Here is a 22147-nt window from a genome sequence, read left to right on the forward strand (position 1 = left end):
AGAGGAGAGAAGGGCTGAGGTTGAGCAGGTGTTGAATAAGCCAGGTTTGTTCACCAAGAAACCAGGGCTGACCACAGTGGTGGAGCATCACATTCATCTGCAGGACTCAAAACCAATCCGACAGCACATGTATCGCATTCCAGAACGGTTGATGGGTACACTAAAGGAGGAAGTGGAGGCTATGCTGCGGTTGGGGGTTATAGTGCCCTCAGAGAGTGCTTGGAGCAGTCCCCTGGTGCTCGTGCCAAAGAAAAGTGGAGAGATGCGGCCTTGTGTGGATTTCAGGAAAGTAAACAGTGTGTCCAGGTTTGACTGTTACCCACTCCCTCGCATTGATGACCTCTTGGACCGGCTAGGCCCTGCCCACTTCTTGACCACATTGGACCTCAGCAAAGGTTACTGGCAGGTGCCGCTAGCTAAGCAGGCAAGACCGTTGACAGCATTCAGAACACCCTTTGGACTTTTTGAATTCACAACCATGCCATTTGGCCTGCAGGGGGCACCAGCAACATTCCAGCGTATGATGGACAAGGTTTTACAGGGATGTGAGGAGTTTGCTGCTGCGTACTTAGATGACGTGGTTGTCTACAGTCGTTCATGGAAGCAGCACCTGCAACACCTTGACGCTGTCTTGGAGCGGATTCAACAAGCTGGACTGACGGTTAATGGTTCCAAATGTGCAGTGGCCCAAAAAGAGGTCCAGTACCTTGGCTACACCATTGGCCCCGAGGGATTGCGGCCCCAAGTGGACAAGGTGGCAGCAGTTAAGAACTGTCCAGTTCCTGGTACCCGGAAGGCAGTTAGGTCCTTTTTGGGCCTTATTGGCTGGTACCGTCGTTTTGTGCCAGATTTTGCTGACATTGCCTATCCACTGACTGAACTGACAAAAACAAAGGACAAGAAAGCCTTTCAGTGGACAAGGGAGTGTGAGGTGGCATTCCACAGACTTAAAGAAGTGATTTGCAACCACCCAGTGTTGGCAAGCCCGGACTTTACAAAAAACTTTGTGGTTCAGACTGATGCTTCTCAGGTGGGGCTTGGGGCTGTGTTAGCACAGGGAGAGGCAGGACAGGAAAGGCCAGTACTTTTTATCAGCCGCAAGCTAAAGTCCCATGAAATGAGGTATTCTGTGGTAGAGAAGGAGTGCCTGGCTCTTAAATGGGCCTTAGAGAGCTTAAAGTACTACCTTCTGGGACGCCATTTTGTAGTTGAGACGGATCACAGAGCTCTGCGGTGGTTGATGCAAATGAAAGACTCCAATGATCGCATCACCAGGTGGTACGTGGCCCTTCAGCCTTACAGTTTTGTGATCAGACACAGGTCAGGATCATCCAATGTTGTGGCTGATTATTTATCTCGTCACCCAGGTTCCGACTCAGCTGACGGGGTGGGAAATGTGAAGGGAGGTTCTGCTGGGCCTGCTGCCCTGTCTGTCTGAGCCTTTCACTCACCCATTCACACACATGCATACACATACATACACACACATACACATACACATACATACTCCTACACCTTCATATATACATTCACACTTTAAACATAAACAGGGGAATGTTATTTTAGTATGTTATGTTATGTTATGTTATGTTATGTTGAGTTTAGGGGTTAAGGTTATCTGTAACTTATTTTGGATTAAGGATTGGCCAATTAGTTTATTCATCAAATTCATTTTCTTCTGTTGTTAACGTTAATCCATCATTACATTTTTTCCAATAGTGTTCCTTTAAGTTACAGGATGTTAATGGGGGAAAGTTTGGTTACCGGTGTGTTTTCTTTTCGTGAGTGCGGGGTAATCAGTGGCACCTGAGGGGAAGGTAGTAAAAGGTGTGGCATGGCAGAGAGTGAGGAGACCTCTCCAGAGCCTAGGACTGGAGAGACGAGTTGGGAGGTGTCTCCGTGAGGAGCTCTCCTTCAAAGTGTTGCTTTGTCATTTAAATCATGTTTGGAAAATAAAAAGAAATATATTTTTGCTAAATCTTGGTCCGTCTGGATGCTCTCTGTGACAATATATATATATATGTATATATATATATATATATATATATATATATATATATATATACACACACACACAATTTTTTTACCGCATAATCACAAAAAAGTACCAAAACATTGGTTCTATTGAGTTCCAATTGCCAGGTACCAGGCATCGATACCACACCATTTCAAATATATAAGGTACCAATCCCTGGTGGCAGTTCACAATAAGAAGTTAGGGAACACCTGTGAAGAAAAGTCAAAGGTGCAAGTACTCTGCATCAATGAGTTCCAGCCCATTTCCTGCACTGAAATCAATACTTGAAAATTTAACACTTGGGTCTATGTTGTTTTCTGGTGTTACAAAAATCACCAGCAAAGTTCTTCTAGGATACCCCAGAGTTCATAGTCTTAATTACCACTGACCTTTCTGTCTGGGTAGGGTGTAAAATCTGGTCGATACCTCTGCAATGACTGTTTTTTGCCTGTGTTTCTTGTAGTGGTTGTGACAGTATTGACTTTCTGTTCACCGTATGGAGTGTGCTCGTCATGCTCTGTATGCATTATACTCACAGCTTATGCAATTCACCAAGGTTTTTCATAGAGACTCTTAACTTAACAGTATAATCCAGATCAACAGACTTAACTGTTAAATCATTTAATGTGTTTTCTGCAAATTAAAATTGTCCAACAGTCAGTCCAGGTTCACACAGCCAATAATCAGGAGTCAGCAGCAACATACCTGATCCTAAACTCAGTCTTGGCTCAATTCATCAGAAAATTTTACACACTAAAAGTTAGAAACTTAAAGTCCCCCAGGTGAGTTTCTTAAGTCCTGCTCTAGGGACTTTTCCAGGACTTGGGCTAAGGTAACGAGGACTCAACCTGGATTTGACCCAGGTGAAGTCAACTTGTTTTGTTTTTTTTTTAATTCTGTTTGTTTTTTTGTTTTGTTTAATTGTTTGTTTGGTGACTCAGACTCCACTTGGACTCAAACATCAAGAACTTGAGACTCGACTCGAACTTGAGTTATGGTGACTCCACTACAGCACAACACGAACAAAGTGTTGGCAGGCGTGCAACAAACTGACTGTAACTGTCACTAGCTGCACTGCTAGTTTGAGTAAAGGTCTCCAGGGATCACTTCAGTAGTCCTACTTGGCCTCTGACTCTGTTGTAGGACAAAACCCTGGGATTGAGTGTGGAGGCACTAAATCAGGAAAGGATGAGAGTGCCAGGTTTCATTCCAACATGATGGATATTAAAGTTCCCAGCACATAAACAGTGTGGCAGTGACAGCTCCAGATGATGAAAACAGAATAAAATTAAAAAGAAGCTCAGGGATCAGCACTTTGAAAACTCATTATGATTTCCAGGTGTTATGATTACAAGACACTTTTGTGTTTTTCACTCAAAAATGAAAACAGGCAGTGAATTTGGCTCTGGAGCGCCGTGTCGGCAGAAATTAAAAACTAGAATCATATTTTATAAACGTTATCACTCAGAGAAGATTAAAAGAAATGAAAAATCCACCTAATGGTAGCGGTAAGACAGCAGCAGGGGAACAGAGTTTGTGCACGATGCCCAAAAGAGTCGCTGTGAAAGGCACGGCGTGCCAGCAGGGAGAGGTATCACACGGAGCGTTACACGGGATGTTATAAGCTCTCCACAGCTTCAGCTCCAAATCTGTCCAGGAGGAGACGGCGAGCCACAAAGACAGAGCCAGGCTCAAACCTCCACCGCCTTGTCCTCGCCCCACCTCATCTTTCTCCACCCGCGCAATCTCCCTAAAGCTCCCCTGCAGAACAGAGGAGGCGATATTTTGTGACAGAATCTCTCAGACTATTAGGCACCCGAAGGCACCTCTGGGAGTCATCTCTCTCCCTCTGACTCTCCTCCTCTCACCGTCTCCCCCTCCATCAGGCTTCTGCAACCTCTCTCTCCTGGCAACACAGCTGTTATTTCTTGGAGATGAACACACACTCACACACACACTCACACACACTCACACACGCACGCACATGCATATGCACACAGACGCTCCCTCATACACATTAACTATTCTAACCCCTCACACACACACACACACACACACACACACACACACACACACACACACACACACACACACACACACACACACACACACACACACACAGAGTCAATCACCCATGCATATCCACACCATCCTATCTAAACACACACTTCGACACACTGCCTTGGGCAACAGTAAACTCGTCTGTGCTTTATTCTGCCATTCTTCACTGCAGCAGCTACAACAGAAATATCAGAGGGATGCATAAAGAAACAGAGACACACACAGAGCGGGGTGAAAGAGAGGAAAGATGAACTGATGTTAAGGAAGAAGAAGAAGGATATTAAAACAGCACATCTAAAGATTTGAATTAGAATTGGTGAACCTGGTCTAATGAAAACACAACCATTGTGAGGTGTTGTTTGGCAAATGTAGTGTCACTGATATAAAACTTATCATTCTTAAGCCCCATGTATGTTTTCATCTTTCCCTTTCAGGACAAAAGTCTAAAATAGAGGAGAATAGAATAGAATAGAATAGAATAGAATAGAATAGAATAGAATAGAATAGAATAGAAATTCCTTTATTAATCCCAAACTGGGGAATTGTTGTGTTAACAGCAGCTACTGGAGTCAGTAGAAAAAAAATATATATATATATATACATAAGCACTCTAGATACAAGATACAACAAGAAAGATTGTGAGAGATGTATACACCAGGTATAAATTAACATCCCTGCTTGTTTTAAAATGAGGAATTAAACACAACATTAACTTAACTTAGACATGTTGACTGAAAGTAAGAAATGTGCAAAAAGCAGCTAAGGCCAAAAGATGATGTTTGTAAAATACAACACAGTGGTCACATACACAAATATGTGATAATAACAGTAAAAAGGCAGAGCAGTTCGTTGGTGTTTTAAATGACTAGATGACTGGCAGAACATAACCAGGGTTAACTGACATTACAAGTTCCTGATGTCTCAGAGCACTGGGCTGCCAATCTCATCACATATGGAATGCTATTCAGCTGCTGTACAAACGTCTGTTAGCTTGGTGTCATATTAGCCTACAGATATGTTGTAGCACCTGGCTGCTGGTAGCACTACATATAGCAGTTAAAAGTTATGATATGGGCTGCACGGTGGCGCAACAGTTAGCGCTGCAGCCTCACAGCAGGAAGGTTGCCAGTTCAACTCCCCACCTCGGCCGGTGGGCCTTTCTGTGTGGAGTTTGCATGTTCTCCTCATGCATGCGTGGGTTCTCACCAGGTACTCTGGCTTCCTAACCTGACACACCATATGGACAGTTTCATATATCCGCCATGGAATTATTTCACAAGTCCATCTGGGTAGCAGCTCTTCAGATTTGCTTTCAGAGGCGAGACCTTCAAAAAAATCGGCAGCTGGTGATTGGATGACCGTTCTGATTGACACACTCACCACAGACCAATCCGCATCGAGCCACGGTATGACGTAGCTTGTGTGTGCCGCTGCTGAGAAACAATAGACAAACAACTACAGGAACACAAGAAACAGTTGTGATAATGGCATTAGACGACTGCTGCTGTTTTTGTAAAGTCAACTTAAGAATCAAAGGAACGCTGACAAGTATGAAAATCTGCTGATGTCAAGTCTTCTCGTCACTTACGCTGCTCCCACAGCTCCCACCTCTCTTCCCTGATTGGGCCGGTCAGAATGTAGCCGAGTGGTCATTGGAGCCTGACAAGATGGATCTGCAGGATTTCAGAAACTGAATCAGGCAGGTCCATCTGCTCTGCAAGGTTACTGGCTTCCTCCCATAGTCCAAAAACATGCTCACCAGGTTAAATGAACACTCTAAATTGTCCCTAGGCGTGAGTGTGTGAGTGAATGGTTGTCTGTCTCTGTGTCAGCCCTGTGATTGACTGGTGACCAGTCCAGGGTGTACCCCGCCTCTCGTCCAATAACAGCTGGGATAGGCTCCAGCCACCCGCGACCCTGAACAGGGTAAGCGGTTAAGAAAATGGATGGATGGAAGTTATGACATTTCCAATATTCTGTTCTATTTGTCTTTAACATGTTTAACGGTGTCAGATGCATGGAACCAAAGGGGGAACTTTAGGGAGATATTGGCATCCTGTAGGAGCCCTGTTCTACTTGTTTTATTTTACTTTCCATGCCAACACTTAGTTTGATGTTAGATACAGCAAAGAGGTAGCTTCACATCAGGGCCCTCGCCAAGTCAACTTCTATTGTGCATAACCACACATTCACCCCCTTTCTTTAAACCACGTTATACTTATGTTATTACTGAATTGATCAAAGTCCAGGCTGTTGAGGCAGCTCTCTCTTTCTTGTTTGTTTCTTGCAATTCTCTTTTTCTGCATCTTTGCATGTGGAGTAGATCATTACTTTGTGTGGGTCATTTGTTGGCTAAACTGGGGTTCACAGGGAGCGCTGGGCTGGATATAGGTAGAAGCCAGAGGAGGTGCTGGAGCCGTAGCTGTAGCAGAAGTGGAAGCTGGAGCCACAACTGGAGCAGTAAACATGATAGGATGAGTGTAGACCTGGTCAAGATGGCTGCCGAGCTGTGGCATACCGGTGATAAGGGTTTGAAGGGTGCTCATTATTTCACACAGGGCCTTTTTTGTGCTGCCCGACCAAAGCTCCTTGAGAAGACAAAGCCTGCCTTAATCTATCAGTCTCTGCGGGGTCCATCATCTCTTATGTTACTACTTCTGCTCCTGTGTTCCCCTAACCATCGTCACATTGTTTACATGTGAAACATCTGTTAGCAGCCTGTAGTGTGTCAAAGCTATCTGGTGCTAGGCCTGATGTTTCCCCACAAGGTGAGGAAAAGGAGGTGAGGACAACGTGCTGGTTCTCAGGTGTGAGCTAAGAAGAGACAACATCAACCTGTCCTTTCATCCATGGTTATTGGGAACGTAAGATCTATCGCCAACAAGATGAACAAGCTAGCTGTGCTAACCCAGAAACAGAGAGAATACCAGAAGGCAGAGTAGCATCATGCTATTCTCAGACATGGCTAACAGAGCTAACTCTAGACACCAACACCACATTGGAAGAACTTCACCTGCTGTGAGCAGACAGGATCCAGGAGTCAGCAACTGGTTCCTTTTCTTCTTTTGTTTTCTTGATTGCTGCTGTTACTTCTCCGAAATTTCCCCTCTGAGAAACATACAGTATTTTCTATTCTTTTCTATTCAATTCTATTCTATTCTATTCTTAAGGAAGTGCACTGTTCCGTCCAAGGTCACATTGTTTTAGAAGATATCAAAGCGTCAAGGTAACTGAAGATGGTGATCTTTAAAAAATGAGCTAATAAAACCAACGCCCAGACCAAAGTAACAAACAACAAAGTGAACATAAGTCAAAGTTAGGTGTCATCGACCTCCAATCAGGTCTTCACACCTTCAGGGAGAAGGATGTTAAACTAACGGATGAATTGTCTTGTCTGTTTTTCCTCTCCTCACATTTTGGCTTGTCTCTTCACTCTCCACTTGCCCCGAGCTTGGCACAGTTTTCATTTATCAGACAGCTTTCCTCTTCGTTATATCTCTGTATACACAGCTGATGATCTGTTCTAAATGCATCCTGTACATTGCAGGAATAATATTACTAAATGGTTAATTAATCTTCAGTCATTACAGGAGGATATCAGGTTATTGTGGGGTCATTTCCAAAGCAGGCAGTTGTTGTCTTTATCGTTTCCATCCGTCTTTAATACATTTGTTTTTTTATTACTGTCTCTTAAAAACATCATCTTCTTAAAGTGTTCCAGGATTTACTAACAAGACAAAATGTTAAGCTGGAGATTTGCAATGCAATACTCAGAGAGGTTAGTTAAAGCAAACCGCGGCTCCGTTCAGAGGGGATTACTGAAGATTAATTATTTGTAATTACTATTTCCTAATTTGAATCCGGTCGACTGATCATGTCAGTGATTCTCCTCCTCAACCACGGTTTTAATTTCAGCCCCAAATGCCGCCTGTTACTCAGCTCACTCAGAGGTGGTCTGATAACTCTGCCGCCGCTCGGCAGAAGCTCCTCTGGGTTTCAGCTCATTTTCACATGCTTTACTCACCAATTGTGTCACTTCCCCCGTGGCACTCAGTACACTGTTTAATTTCTGTCTGAGAGAGTGAAGACAGTTGACATGGAGCCATTTAAAGAATAATTACGGCTGTTTTCAACCTTTCTTGCTTTTGTCACCGGGACAATTGATAGTGTCAAAAAATACTGTCACTTAATTGTGCAGCTTTTTTTGTTTCTCTTCTCAGTCAGCTGCTCTCTATTACCCACTTAAGGGTCAAAATGAGCAGAAACAATTGTTTCATAACATCTTCTGTCCACACTGACACTTGTGTTGCAGTTCAGCATGTTGAGTCAACTGAGAAAAATGGTTTTCACTGAGACTTTTTCTGGTATCAGATATCAGCCTTGTGTTAGCCAAACCAAACAGAGCAGTGCCAAATCAACCAATGGATGAATCCTTTTTTTTTTTCTATAGCACTGTGCAAAAAGAGCTGGTCTAGACCTTACTGAGTGCCGTCTGAGATAACAAAGATACGATTCATCAGCAGCTTACAGACAAGACTGAATCTGATCTCGTATTAAGGTGAAACTGCTGCGTTTATTAATCCTTTAAGGCACATTTCTCCGTACAAAAATGTATCCGTCCTATTAATGGGATTAATTATGAGCTATTATATGTGAGAATATGTATTTGTGTTGGGGTTTTTTTTAGAGGAACATGAGTCCAAAGAAGACGTGGATGGGGGAGATGCAGAAGGCTCTGAAATTGTAGAAGCGATGGGTGACAATGGTAAGAGCAGGAAGCTCATGTTTTGGTGTGATATAACAGGGATATTATTTGAATTGTGTTTGGATGTTTACTTCGGAACAGGTTGATTATGAGACATGATATGTGAGAGTATATATTTGTTCATTTGTGTGTGTTTTCCATGATGATGAAGATGAAGACGGAGAAGAAGAGCAGGCGAAGAAAGATGGTAAAGGAAATGAACCAGGCCAAGAATTGTCTGATAAATTGATGTTTTTTGTTTGTAAATATTAGAAGTTTTTGTTTTGGTGTGATGAAATACTATGGTTGTTGTATTATTGTTTTGGGTGTCAATTTGTGTGAACATTGATTCTAAGAGTTTGAGTAATAATAATATGATTTTGTGTTTTCATGTGTAGATGACAACAAGGATGATGGAAGGGGATGTAAATGAAGAGCAGGATGCAATTGGAGGGAAAGAATAAGGGAAAAATGGTTATGTCATATGACAGTTTTACCGGTTTGTTTTGAATTAATATTTGTTGCAGTGTGTTTGTGTTTTTTTTTTAATGTTGATTAAAAATGTTTCCAGATTTTAGGGTGGTTGTGTGGTTGTTTTTTTATATTACAGGTGCTTTTATATTCAAATGTTTGTGACAGGACTGATGGTGGTAAATAATTGTAAAAGAAATTCAGTTTTTTGAGCAAATAGGTCTTAGGAAGTGGATACTTTGAGAAGTATTAATTACACTTAACAAAAATAAACGCAACACTTTAGTTTTTTCTCCCATTTTTCATGAGATGGACTCAAAGATCTGAAATTCATTACAGATAAACAATATTACCATTTCTTTCAAATGTTTTTCACAAATCTGTCTAAATGTTTGATAGTGAGCACTTCTGCTTTGCTGAGATAATCCATCCCACCTCACAGGTGTGCCACATCAAGATGCTGATCTGACATCATGACTAGTGCACAGGTGTGCCTTATACTGCCCACAATTAAAGGCCACCCTGAAGTGTGCCGTTTTGTCTCACAGCAAAATGCCACAGATGTCGCAAGCATTGAGGGAGCATGCAATTGGCATGCTGACAGCAGGAATGTCAACCAGATCTGTTACTCGTGCATTGAATGTTCATTTCTCCACCATAAGCTGTCTCCAAAGGCGTTTCAGAGAATATGGCAGTACATCCAACCGGCCTCACAACCACAGCCCACGTGTAACCACACCAGCCCAGGACCTCCACATCCAGCAGGTTCACCTCCAAGATCATCTGAGACCAGCCACTCATACAGCTGCTGAAACAATTGGTTTGCATAACCAAAGAATTTCTGCACAAACTGTCAAACTGTCTCAGGGAAGCTCAACTGCAGGCTCGTCGTCCTCATCGGGGTCTTAACCTGACTCCAGATCATCGCCATAACAGACTTAAGTGGGCAAATGCTCACATTCAATGGCATGTTGGAGTGGCATCCTCTTCATGGATGAATCTGGGTTTACATTGTTCAGGGCAGATGGCAGACAGCGTGCGTGGCTTCGAGTGGGTGAGCGCTTTGCTGATGTCAATGTTGTGGATCGAGTGGCCCATGGTGGTGGTGGGGTTATGGTATGGGCAGGCATCTGTTATGGACGAAGAACACAGGTGCATTTTATTGATGGCGTTTTGAATGCACAGAGATACCGTGATGAGATCCTGAGGCCCATTGTTGTGCCATACATCCATGAACATCACCTCATGTTTCAGCAAGATAATGCACGCCCCCATGTTGCAAGGATCTGTACACAATTCTTGGAAACTGAAAATGTCCCAGTTCTTGCATGGCCAGCATACTCACCGGACATGTCACCCATTGAGCATGTTTGGGATGTGCTCGACCGGCGTATACAACAGCGTGTACCAGTTCCCACTAATATCCGGCAACTTTTGCTTCATTCTCTCTTCTCTGTCTTCTTTGGTTTTGATTCGCGGTTTATTGGTTTTGATTCCAGCTTCTTTGGTTATTCTTCTGACACAAACCTCTTGTGTGGGCGGGTTCTATGAGGGGCGCGTTCCTATTGGCTGGCGGAACAGCAAAGCAAAATAACCGATTGTGAGGAGTCATAAAGTCTACATGGGAAGTTGTGTGTCGTCCTGTGTTCTTCAAACATACCTTTGGTAAGTTTTGTTCACTGCATGATATCCAGAAAGGTAAAGCAGTTTTAATGAAGTAAAGCTAAGTCTTTCTTTGTAGGGTGCTATGCGTCCTCGTCTGTTGTGCTGCGGCCTCTGAACACAGAAGCTAAACAGAAGCTGAATGCCGTTCCAGGTAGGCTCATGTGCGGTACAGGAGACTCGAATGAAGCTAACTCCCTGCGTAGGCTATAACTATAGGGGCAAAAACAGTTGTTTAAGCATAAAGTTATTCAATTCACATGTTTAATCTGACATAAAAATGTTAGACCTTTCCCTGTTTGTTTCAAAACCAGTTGTAAAAGCGTTAAAGTAATGGATAATTCTTTCATTATTTTTTCTAATTAAAGACAAGTATATGAAACTGGCTTTTATGACTATTCTTAGTAAGATGCTCTCCGTGGTGGAACTTTCTAGAATCACGTTTTATACTTTCCTTCTTTGCACTGACTGTGGAGCAAGGAGCAAGTACGGGGCACGATCGGTAATTTTGCTTATTTTGCAGGGAAACAGTGCATGGCCATAAGCTTGGTTAGTTTAGCTAAACACACACTTCAGCTTGCCCTTAGGCAAGAAATCATGAAAATCTAAAGTTTACATGCTAATGGCTAACTTCCTGTTCGGAATTGATGATACTCAGAAGAGACTTTTTTGTTCATCTAAGCATGCTCGTTACACACCCCAAATTTCAGAGCTGTACCTCAAAGTGGCCCAAGCAGCTGTAGTTTTAAACCCCTAGGGGGCGCTGGGGAGGGGGGGATTTCAATTTTCAGCAGGCCTGAATTTTGTGGCTAGGTGGATTTGCCTTTTTTTAAGCCAAAGACACTCAATTTAGCATTATTTCGGCAGAAAGAAAGACTCGTAATAATAATAATAATAATAATACTAATAATAATTATAATAATAATCCTTGTGGTTACAAGAGGGCCTCGACCCGGTTCTCGGGGGCTCGGGCCCTAATAATTTGGGTGATGAAATACTGGCAAATAAAATACCACCAATTTATCATCAACCAATCCAGTGTCATTGGTTTTGACATGATGTTTTGAACCCAAACAAAAACAGAATTTCTCTGTATCCGTATGAAAAAAAAAAGTGGGATAATTTCTGGAAAACACAACAAATCCCTCTGACGTCCTTACAGTCTGTCATCACAGGCGGCAGTCCTTGTGCTGTAGTCCAGAGGATCAGCATTTAATGGATTAAACATACATGTTAGAGACACACAGGGGCCTACTCTGCATTTGGAAACCCTGCAGCTGTCGCTTTGCTAAAGATTTGCCAAGTAACTCATGTTATCACCTAAGCGTAGCACACAGATGTCTAATCATATGAGTGTGAGAGAGTCCTAACAGCGCAAAGAACATCCAGTCTCCAAGCAAACAGGGTTTGTGCTCTATGAAGGCATTAAAAAGCCATCTGAAACACAGGACTGCTCCTTTATCTCTGAATCAAGCCAAACAACAAACAGCACACAGAGCACTCACTGTAATGGCTGCTAAACAGACATTTCAACACGACATGTGTTGCCAACAAACCAGCAGCATCTGGAGCGGAGAATAAAGCCACAGAAGGCTTTGGAGTCGTCACTGTCTGTTCTTTTACCTCGTGACTCACTGACAGTCGTCACATCGCTACAGAAGCCGGCAACAACAGGTTGTGGATTATGACTTTAATGGAGCATTAATATGTTTCCACCACCTCCGGCTTCTGCTTCTGTTCAGTCGGGGAGAGGAAAAAAGAGAGAGGAAAGGGGTGTTTGAGGCACAGAGGGAGGAAAAGAGGACAGGAAAAACAGTGTAACATACGAGGAGAAGGAGGAGGAGAGAGATACTCACATCTCCTCCAGTGGAGCAGGCTCTGGAGGTTTAAATGATTGTCGTGGGGCCGACGTCTGCTGCAGTCTTATTAAACAACAGCTTGTCTGCAGAAATAAGCTGCAGGGCTATTGGTTTACTCTCCATCTCCTTCCCTCGCTCCGTCTCCTACCCCCACTTGGTTTGTGTGTGTGTGTGTGTGTGTGTGTGTGTCTGCACAAAATGATGTACTGTAACACACTGCTGCGTGTCTCCTCTCTCTTCCTCCATGTGTGTGTCTCTGCTGCATGTATGTGTATTTATTTCTGTATTTTCTTTGCTTCTTGAGCTTTTCCAGTGCTTCTGCTAACACTGCTGTGTGTTTGTGTTTGTGTTTGTGTGTGTGTGTGTCTGTGTGTGTATGCACGCTACAGTGTAAGTGTTATGGGCTTTTTCCAAATACACACAGTGACTCCCATGTGCCCGGCTATTGATTTAGAAATGACCGGCCTGCTCACTCACACCATCTGCTCTGCTAACGAAGAACGACGCAGAGAGGGACAGAGACAGTGAATGAGACGTTCTCCTCGTCCCTTTCGGTTTGCTCTAAACAGCGTCTCAAAATTAGACTCAAAGCAACATTACAAAAAGGAAAGAAAGACTCTTTCATTTCTAATCTCTTCTTTGGCCCTGTTACTCAGTGGTCATGTGATTGTTGGCAGCGATACAAACCTGCTCCCTGATGTAGTTTCTATGAATTGGCTAAGCTGTTGGACTGGTGCTATCCAGAATACTGATTTTTGAATAAAACCTGACGCACTGTTTCCTCTAAGGCATTTTGTTTAAGAAATGGTGAAATACCCTAAGTTAAGGAGAGACTGTTGAAATATTTTTTGATGTTATATTTTAGTATTATAGTTAGCTTATCTCACGGTGTGACACCCCTGCAGTGCCATTTAGTTTTAGTGATGTCATCTTGGAGGTGTGTGTGTGGGCAGGGTTAGGAGGAATAACGGCTGTAGAGGAGCAGTGGAGTTGTAGTGTAAGGAGAACCAGTGACCACTGTTAGCTAGTGACATGTAGCCAGGGAATAACAGTGTCAAAACTAACACCATTACTTTTTCCAGTAACAGGTAATCTAATTAATTACCACTGCAAACGTTACAACGCTGTTAAAAAAGTTAATATGTTAACTTCGGGAGCAGGGTCACGCCTCAACCACGCCTCTAATCACCTGACAAGTCTACATATACCTGGCAAACACATCTGGCCTTGTCAGTTTCAGATCTCTCAACCCACCCACCCTTTTTACCCCTTTCTTCATCACAACTCCTCTTATTCTCTATAACGTCATCTCCTACACCTTTCTCTCTAGGAACAGTCCGGGGGTCCAACATCAGCTCGGGCAAAGATACGCTGAGACGGAACCCCCACACTGAGTCTCCCTCTGCCCAGTATCCAGCAGACCCACCGGACCAGCCTCGAGACAAATCCTCCTTGTTCTGTCCCTCAAACATTCTTCCTTTATCTACTTTTCATTAAATCTTCAACTTCACATTGTTGTGGCGTGATCCTTGCTAGTGAACTGTTACCAACAGTGAAATGTGGCACGTTACTATTTTTTTCCAACCTGGCTCCCTCAGGCAGACACCAGAGAGGAGCTGCAGATAAACTGTGGGGAAAAGCTTCAGACACACAAGTAATGATTAGAACAATCATGTTGACAACTCTTTAACAAAGAGCTGATGCTAAAGCAGGGGTGGGCAAACTTTTTGATTCGTGGGCCACAATGGGTTCTAACATTTGACAAAGGGGCCGGACCAGGAGTAGATGGATGGAGTGTTTTGATAACTATCAAGGTATCATTCGTTTATTCCATATCTGTTTAAGAATCCAAAATCTGAAAACGGATAAAGACTTGTCACTCAATTTTTCGTTTTCAAATCAAAAATCAGAAAACAAATAACGGTCTATTTTTCGCTGTTTTGATTTTGTTTTGAAATTAAAATTAGAATATGAGAGAATGGAATTGTAATGGGATTTTTAATACTTGTATGGTTCGTTCTTTCGTTATTCTGTTTCAAAACAAAATAATGAAAAAAAAAAATTAAAAAATGCACTTGTTTTTTTTGTTTTTCTGTTTTAAAACCAAAACAGAAAAACAGAATTACAGAAAAACACGTTTTTTTGTGTCCTAGTTTTAAAAATGAAAAAACAAAAATTAATAAAAGATTGTGTCAAAATTGTTTGTGTGATATTTTGATATTAAATGTGACCATCTCTATTTAAAAATTAGACAAATAACTCACATTGGAGGTTTATACAGATATGTTCCTGAGCTTTTTTTATAAGTAACAGATCGCTGATGATCTACTCCATCTTATCCATGCACATATGCGCACTTCCATGTGTTTCAATGAGTTTTGTTTTGTCCATTTTCCTTTTCTTAGGTTGATTCATCTTCACAGAAGGGTTGATGGGTCAGAGGGTAAAGTGCAAACGTGGAGTAATAGGCCTACGCTTCACCTCAACAAAGCCAATGTATCTACAGTGCATCATCTAGTGGGAAAACATCAGAATTGCAGGGAAAATAAAACATTAACAAGGTTTATTAATTTAATGTTTTCAAGTCTGGCGGGCCGGATAACAACGTTTAACGGGCCGCATGTGGCCCCCGGGCCGTAGTTTGCCCATGCCTGTGCTAAAGTCAACTTTTCAGTAACAAATATACAGCTACCTGTGTGTGTCTGTGTAACCTGCAGTCAGAGAGGATCTCCTGCAGCGTCTTTGGATCAAACCAACTCCAGGAAGAGGGATGGATGCTTTTAGAGGTTTGGATGTAAGGCACAAGTATACGACTTGTTTTGACTTGAAAAAATATCAGAGATGACAGGAACAGACCTAAAAAGTCCAGAGTGGAGTGAGAGACAGGATTAAAAAGCATGAGAATCCCTCCTAAATCAGGATAGTCAGCAGGTCTAGCCGACCTGGCTCACTCAGCCAGACACAGGACAGGAGCTACAGATTTAATATGAGCCAGTCCAAAGTAATCTGTGGGTTCAAACTGGTGTTTTCAGGAGTAAACAGACACCACTCCAACGTCATACATGGAAAAGGCAAAAACAGACGTGAACATTATGTTCCAGAGCAAAACCAGCTCAAAAACTGAATTCCTTTTAAAAAATTAGATTTTTTTTCAAAAAAAAAAGAAACACAATAATTACTTTCCCTGGTAACTTATTATATTTATGAATGAGTAAGTTAGTCATTAATTTGATTACTTTTTTGGGAAAGTAATGAGCAACTGTAACTTACAACTTTTTAAAGTAAGTTTCCCACCACTGTATGTAGCATAATGCTGTGTTCTCATCAGCACATTCAAAGTTTAAAATCAGGTACGCTAACTTAAGAAATAAAAGTAGTATGTGCAAGTGCTGACTGTGAAGCAACACGCTTTGAGTAGTCATGATAAAGCCCATAGAGAGAAAGACAGAGAGGTCAATCAGAGGTCTATCCACTGATCTAGAGTCAGAGAACCAAGACTTAGCTACAGTGTTCAGTCATACTTAATTAACCGGACAGCACCTGGCTCCAGTTTCCCATCCTGAACTCTATCATATGACTGCGCACAGAATCTTCCTGCTGAAAACAAGCACCACAGGCGACAGCTTTTTTTTGTGACCAATGCAGAAATAAAGTCCCGTCTCTTCACCTGCCAAAAAACGAATCCCAGCACAAAGCTAACTCCATTTTTTTTTCCTATTCAGAAAAAAACAGACTTCATGTCCTGTTAAGCTGGTATTTCTGCATGAAGCACAAAAATAATAGTTTACCATCTTTGTTATGTATCTGAACGTGCGAACCACAAAAGCAAGAGACAAACACTGCAAAATATCAGTCCGGTGATCTTTAATTTAAATCAGCCAGAGACAAAGAATAAGAAGAAGGCAAAACAGGGCAGGCAGGTAACAAGATGGCTGGGAAGCAGCAGGAAAAACACTGCAAAAACAGACACAAAGAAGTGGTTAGCAACAGCAAACCAAGGAAATAAACTCAGACTTAAAAAAATTCTTTGCAAAAAACCCCTGCAGAAATACAAAGTGAGTATGACCCTGGTAAAAGCACCACCAAACAGGATGGAGTTATCTGGCAGAGAGTTGGAGTCTCAACCAGAGTTTTATTGAGAAGGTTGATTGTGGTTGATTGGAGACAGGTGCGTCTCAGCTGCTGCTTCAGAGGGGACAGAGGGGAAAAACCTGCCACACTGAGGCCATGTCCACATGTAGCTTGGGATCTGGGAAACTATATTTTCATACGCTAAAGTCTGTCGTTCACATGAAACCGCAGCTTTATGTGACTGAAAATAATGTTTCCTGTGTTTTTTCTTCTCAAATGTCACAGCTGAATGACAGGGCCTCATTCTGATTGGCTGGCACAGGTTTTACATCTACTGCCAGGTATGGATTTGGCATGCCTTGAGCAGCACTTATCAGTAGATTTGCCTGCTGCATGTGGATGAAAATGTTTTTAAAAATTAAATGAATGTGGGGGGGTGGGGGTGGGGGGTTAAAATGCCCTGCTACATGTGTACAAGGCCTGGGAAGTGAGAGAGAAGGGAGAAAGGACAAAGAAACAAGACAGGGGGAAAAAAAAAAACAACCAAAAACACAACAATCTTAACGAACGGTGGAGTTAAATAATACACTAAATAAACACATTAAACATGACCTGAAATACCTGATCTCGGTAAATATCAGAAATTATTCACATTGGATCAAAGCCGAGTCAGCGCACACCATCGCGAAAACTCCATGGCAAAGCAAATAGAACGTTCATCCCAGAGTGTCCTTGGGAAAGACCCTTCACCCCAAAGACTGCCCCCAGCTGTGGCACTGAATGGGATTGGTTAATACTGATGGGGACTGTGCATATAACAGTCTTTGCCATCAGTGTGTGAATTGGTGAGTATGAAAAAGCAGTTGCAGAGGTCAGAAAACTAAAGGGCCCGTGAAAGAAACACTTTCCATTCACTGTTTCTTTAAGTGGTTGAATGCTTTCAGCCTGAGACTAATAAAACTTTTAAAAACTCCAAGAGCATATCTTTTAAAACTCAGTTTTGCAATAGTTCTTATGTATTCAAAACTTTGAATCAAACAGCCACAGCCATTGAAATTCAGCATAATATGAAAGACAAAGACAGTGATACAGAAGAAAAAGTCACAACTCAGAAATGAAAAATTAAATCACCAAAAGCTGATTAAAAAAAAAAAAAAAGTGGGTTTCAGAATGAGTCAGAGGAGAGCACATGGTTTGCAGCCTTGATCCTCTGTTATTTTATTTTAACGTTACAACCTCTGACAGCAAATGCTCTGTCATCTTTCAATTTGCTTTTTGTCCTTTCTAGTCTCATCAAAGACAGTCAACAACACCTGAGGTTTGACAGGAGCAGCACAGCACACGGGCCAAGAGGGGTCCTGTAGAAGAACCTGGAACAAGGTCTCTAAAGGAGAAGGCAAGGGCTGGTGAAATGTGACCATGTGTCCTGGCAGCAGAGTGTGAAGATGGTCTCTCAGTCTCATACATCGTCAGTTTGATCAGGACATTTTTTTTACCAGCCGTTTCAGAGCGTCTTGACCGATCCTTCAGGACCCACAGAATGCTGTTTTCTATGACCATATAAACACAGAAACCTATGAAGAAGAAAAGACTCTCCTCTTTTATGTGTCTCTTCTTGTTTTTGATCCAAAAAACAAAACAAAAAAAGGAAACATTGAACACAGCTAACAATGATGTACAATCACCAAAGAACAAAATTTAAAACCAAACAGGCCAATGAACTCCCAACAAACAAAGAGACATGATGAACAACACAGCTAGGAGCTAACGTTAGGCTAACTTTAGTTAAGAGAAAATACCAGAGCGTCCGTCAGACTGCAGTGGTGGTTCTAGTGTTAAAGATAACTGTATATTTCTTAAATGACTGTTATTCCTAAACAATCTATACAATTGTAAAATTCCAAGGGGTTGTGAAAGCTGAGACTGTGCTCTTTCAGCCGATGTGTGGTTTTTACGGTAATTTCACTCAGGAATTTAAGGAAGCCCACAAATACACACAAGAGTGCGGAGCAGATAAATGACAGGAGCACATTTTTTTCTCCTAAAAGCACAAAAAAGAAGATCATCCTGTTTATAATACCTCCACTGAGGTTTCTGCTGAATTCTGGGACTGAAGGAGCATCTGTAGGAGCAACTTCATGTGTAAAAGGATGCGTAGATTGAGGCTTGTATTTTGTGGTGACTTTGTTAGAACAATAAACCAAGTCTTCTTTTTACTGAGTAGGCAGTAAAAAAGAAGCAGTGATCCTCAGAGACCTCTTTAATTTACAAAATAAGAAACAGTGCTCATAAATGTTAATGTTCATATGTTTTTTTTTATGTTCAAACTCTAAGTTTATTCTGTAAAACATGTTCTTGATGTTTGTTTGCTGTGTTTTTTTCCTTCACTTTACCTCTGAAATCCAATTCTTTTTTTGTGTTTTTCTTCATCTTTAAACAGTTTTACTCTCATATAATATGGAATAATTTGAAAATAAGTTCAGATCATAAAAGTTTAAATTTACCCCCCCCCCCCCCCCCCCCCAAAATGGGCTAAAGCACTGTCTCACAGGACATTTATTGACTATTTGATAGTCAAAACTAGAAAAGCACTCAGAGAGTGCAGACCTCCACCAAGCATATTGTGATTCACCAACACTTTCGTCCTACTTTAATGTTATACTCCCTTCCGGCAGACTGTCTGCTACAATTCGGTGTTAGTTGCAGGTTTGTACGATAATTTGTCACCTAACAGTGTTGAAAATTATGATGACCCAGTTCGTATTTCATATTCAGGATCTTGTTATCCAGAATATTGGCAGAATCTGGATCGTACTTTTACATCTGACAGAAATTATGGTGACCTTGTCTTGTGTTGTTTTGCAAAACAATCTGACCATTTATGGTGTAGTTAAATACGCATGTGGTGAAAACGGCCCAATCTCACAATGATAAAGAATCATTTTAAAAAGTCCCGGGTCCAGACAGTGATCCGGATCACCTCCAGAATTTAATCACTTCTTTCTTATCCCATTTTGAACATTTCCTGAAAATTTCATCAAGATCAGTTTGTTTGGGCAAAGGACATGGCTGTGGACACATCTCCTGAGGATTGGGATTCATGTTTGAAAAATATTAACACAATTTATAAAGAAGTTGGCAATAAATTTATTCAACTGAAAATAATACATCGGTGGCATCAGGCACCTTAACAATTACATAAGTGGAAATTAATACCCACAGATTCCTGCTGGAGATGTGAAGAGTCTGGAGCTTCTATCTTCACATACTTTGGACATGTCCAGCAATTAAAGACTGGTGGAGTAATATACAACAGGTTCTGCATGAGGTACTGTAAAAGAAATTCCAAGTGTCTGCTAAACTGGCTATTTTGGGCTCAACCACGGAAGTTAGAGACCGTGACTTGTCATCTTTTGAGAGACGATGGATTATTTTGGCCCTTACTGTCGCTAAAAGAGTACTCCTGAGGTACTGGAGGAGGAGGCTCAGTTAGCAGCTTATGAAAGAGTAACATACTCTCTCTTGGACAAGTTAGATCAGTATGATTTAACATGGGGCCCTTTCACAGCTTGGATTTCAGTGTCGGTATCTTGAATGGTCAATTTGTTTGATTCATTTTGACATTGGACAGATATGTCATAGGGAGAGCAAGGTGCACATTTTTATTTATTTATTTATCTATTTATTATTTTTCTTTTTTTTATTGATTTATTTTTTTCTCTTCTTCTTGTTTTTGTCCTTATCAAGCAGTATACCAGCCATAAGATTCTATGAGGAACAAGGGTAACTGTTCTTCTTGTATTCTATGTTTAAAAAACAATAAAAATGTTGAAGCACAAGATCAGTTTGTTACTTTTTGAGTTATGTTGTTCACAGACAAACAGACAAACTCTCCCAAAAACACAACATCCTTGGCAGAGGTGATGAGCAAAACAGTCCAGACAGGTATTTTGAGTCTCAGGTGTTGAAGGGTTAAACTGGCTGCTAGTAACACTGACTGGACGATATTTGTTCAGGCCTAAGCTGCAAAATGCTGCTTTTTAAGTTTAAGACACAACAAAAAAAAGATTTAGTCAATTTTAGAAGACAATAAAAACGCACCAGGCAAACTGTAGCACTGCAACAAAAAGAACTCTCATATTAAAATATGATAAAAGGGCATCATAAAGGAGAGGGGATTAGAATTACAGGCCTGTCTCCAACAAGAGCCCAACTCAGATAACACTCTAGTTGCGCTGTTGCTTTAAGAGTTCCCCACAGGCAGCCGGTGTAGAGTCTTAAACTTTGTAGCCCAATACATCAGTGTAATCCTGCCTGTAAACTGTAGTACAGCAGTATTCATGTCAGGTGCTGCTGTGGCCCCTCCGCTCCATATTAGAGACTGCTCCACATCTGGAAACACAATTATTCAGCTGATAAAAGGGGCTGCGAGAGGGTGTGTTGGATGGCTGGAGTGTGCAAACACATTCCCACATGTCTGCTTGTGTCTGTGTGTGTGTGTGTAAGTATCAATAGAGATGCTACATTCAGGTTGCTGAAGAGTGTTTTATCTCCTCTGACAGTCTGTGTTGAATATTACATGCATCCCATGGCATTAGCTGTTAAAAACTGAAGGTATTTTTCATGCAATATTCATTCAGCGGGGCCTGTATAGGATCAGCAGCACGGACAATAATAAGCTTCATTTTCACTTCCATTCACTCTCAAAATGAGCAAATACTGGGGTTTGATGAAAGATGCATTAAAGGTGGAAGGCATGCTGCTGAATGCTAATTTCCAGGACACACATTTAGGAAAACACAAAGACTACCGCCTCCCAGAGACACCACGAGGAGCATAAAGCTGGGTTGTTTGTTTCTTCTTTCTCCTTTGCTTTCCCCTCCTTCTCCTCTCCTCTCTGCCTCCCTCCTCCTCCTCCTCCCCCTCCTCTTCCTCACCCAGTGGACGTCTGTCTGCAGCTTGTTATCCGTTGGCGTGAGGCGGAGTGTGACAGTGTGATAATCCATGCCGATGTGTGCCGCTGACCCTGTGATGTGCTGCAAGACCTGCCTGCCTCTGTGTATGTGTGTATCTGAGTGTGTGTCTGTGCTTCTTTTAACATTTAACGCTGCTTGGATATTTCTTCAATGTGTGTGTATGTGTGTGTGTGTGTACATGAGTGTGCATTCTGATGTACGGCTGGATCCGGATGCTTCTTCTCCTTGTTGCTTATCAGGAGCGCGGGGCGATGCATATGCTACTTCAATCATCCAGGATGTGAGG

This window comes from Halichoeres trimaculatus, unplaced genomic scaffold (assembly GCF_033239565.1).
Source record: "Halichoeres trimaculatus isolate MK-OKI-2021-1 unplaced genomic scaffold, fHalTri1.1 fHalTri1_scaffold_18, whole genome shotgun sequence".
Taxonomy (NCBI): domain Eukaryota; kingdom Metazoa; phylum Chordata; class Actinopteri; order Labriformes; family Labridae; genus Halichoeres; species Halichoeres trimaculatus.